The 2602-nt window shown below is 41.8% G+C and overlaps 1 non-coding gene across 1 annotated transcript; it reads left to right on the forward strand.

Annotated features, from left to right (window-relative positions):
* The first annotated feature begins 1821 nt into the window (after positions 1-1821).
* On the forward strand, positions 1822-1894 carry trnar-acg (transfer RNA arginine (anticodon ACG)). The gene has a single exon. It is a non-coding gene; the product is annotated as a tRNA-Arg (tRNA).
* The last annotated feature ends 708 nt before the right edge of the window (positions 1895-2602 follow it).

A 2602-nucleotide genomic window follows, 5' to 3' on the forward strand; every position in this document is an offset into this window, starting at 1 on the left:
GAAAGATATAACCACATTTATTATGATTTTGCATCCATTCATACTTATTGATTCCTGCTGAAGAAATGCAGCAAGTAGACTCTGCGTTTCTGTATTTTCAAGCCTCTGTTCTTCTCAGCAGCAGTTGAATTCAATGAATTGTGACAAAAGTTGAATGCACCAGTCAAACGGTGAAATAAGATGAACCTAATTCCGTTTTGTTTTTGAAATAATTGTCATAGATACTGCCAGTTAGCAGCAAACTAAGTAACATGAAACACCTAATCAACATTTTTTTATTTCCCCAGAGTGTAACCAATGCAGGGTCAGCATGTGAGAAAGGTTATCGAGCTGAAATATCACATTCGTTTTCTCTCCGCAGGTGTTCCCACATGCATTGAATATGTGCCGGGTATTTGTTGATAATTCAGATAGTTCCCACTGAAAGCTTTGTTTCTCAATCCACAAAACTGACACTTTCCAATAAAGTCCAATTTGCTCAACGTGGACCTTATTCTTTGTGTACTATCCCCATGTCAGTAAAAGCTAATCCACATGAAGCTATAACTCATACTGGGTATTTCACAGGTGTCTACACTGGCATATACCTGTCACACACTGACCGATTGTGCCACTGGCCATATGTTTTCCACATCACGTCATTGTTTCCAATGTGCATAATGAATTTTCCACGGCAGGAGTACTTGAAAAGTAACAGATGGAGATGTGGGAAGGTCAGAGTGGGGTGAAACTTTAACATTTGGTGACCCAGAGGCTGTGTGAGGGTCAGTCACTGAGTCTGTTCAAGACTGAAATTTCAAAATATCACATGTTTCGGAAATAGTGCAGGAAAATATTGAAAATGCATTTTTCAAAAAGAAATGCAGTTTAAGATCGGTTACTTCACCAGATTCCTCACACAAGGAAGTAACCACTGCTGAAAATGATCATATAATCCCAGTTCTCTGGCCCAGTATCAGAGAGACTCAGTGGCCCAGCCGTGAAGATACAACTGGAAATGGGGATGGCAGTGAGCGCAAAGAGCATCTTTAATTCACATGGACTAAAGGATACTGAGACATCAGGATTTGGGAAAGCAATTTTAATAAAAAACAAATAGTTTTGGCAGCACAGACGTTTGTGGATTGAGAGAGTATGTGTCCGTGAAAATGTCTTAATTATAAAGAAAAATGCTGCAAATGTTCAACCAGCAAAGAGAGATATCTGTGCAAGGAGAAATGGAGGTAATATTTTCACTCTCCGAACTTTCGCATATGGTTATCGCTGCACTCAATTAATAGCAGCAAGGACATTTTCGCTCATTTCATATTATTCAATTTTTTGCAAGCACAAACATGCCAGTTAAGTAATCTAAACTTGCGGAAAATAAGACGAATGTACAATGATAGTAGGAACTGCCGATGCTACAGAACCTGAGATAACACAGTGTAAAGCTGGATGGACACAGCAGGCCAAGCAGCATCGGAGGAGCAGGAAATTGACGTTTCAGGTTGAGACCCTTCTTTAGAAAAATACAATGTTGTGTTTGGGCTCGAGTTTTCCTCACGTTATAGAGAAAAAGCAGGACAGTGGAGTTGAGATTTATTAGAACAGTAGTGATCTCATTGAATGGCTGAACAGACTGAATCGGGGAGTGTCAGCTGCCTGATGACTAATGTGTTTTCTTTGACAGTGAAACTCGCTGCATCACAAAGTGTGGGCCAGTGAACTGAAACAGTGACAGAGATGAGCTTTGCTGGCTGTTCATGTTGTGAATGTTACCATTGCTACTCATGCCCCGTTAACACCATAACTGCAGTGTGTAAAGCTGGAGCACAGAGTGGGCCAGTGGCGCAATGGATAACGCGCCTGACTACGGATCAGGAGATTGTAGGTTCGACTCCTACCTGGCTCGAGTGCAGTGTAAAAAGTTGTTACACCACCAAACTAATTTTCTCCCTGCTATGAAGCCGAAGGGATGCTTGAATTTCTGCAGTAACAAGAACCTTTTCATTATCTACTATCAGTGATTATCACAAATATCCCAGCCTCTTCAGAGAAGGGAAAGCTGAAATTGTCCCAAAAGATGTTTATGCCTGCCTTTTGGTTTCCCAATCACTGCAGCTCCTGGGAATAGCAAAGAAGCAAACAAAATCACCCGGTCTCAGCTTCAATGGACTTGAGAATCTCTTTGGGAAGTGAAATCAGAGGAGGATGAAGGGTGAACTGTCTGACTGAACATAAAGATTTCAGACACAATTCCCATCTTTCAGAGGCGGCTGCATTGATTCTCATGTTCTCGGGGACATGAACTAAACCAAGACACTGAAAGAATTCCCTTAGGAACTGCTTTACCTTTGCTATTGTCTCTGTCAGGAACAATCAATCCTGATTCTCTGACCCGGAATCATACCCAGGCCGCGGTGGTGAAAGTGCCAAATCCTAACCACTCAACCACCAGAGCTGAGGGCAGAAGCACGTGAATTGTTTCTTAATGATGCAGCTTTTGATTTATTTTCTCTTCCAAAATGACCAAACCGTCGAGTTTATTTATCGGCCCATCAATCCCCGTTTCCAGCACTCGGCCTGTAGCCTTGTCTGCTCTGCCGTTTCAAGTGTTCAT

Source organism: Stegostoma tigrinum, unplaced genomic scaffold (genome assembly GCF_030684315.1).
Source record: "Stegostoma tigrinum isolate sSteTig4 unplaced genomic scaffold, sSteTig4.hap1 scaffold_57, whole genome shotgun sequence".
Taxonomy (NCBI): Eukaryota; Metazoa; Chordata; class Chondrichthyes; order Orectolobiformes; family Stegostomatidae; genus Stegostoma; species Stegostoma tigrinum.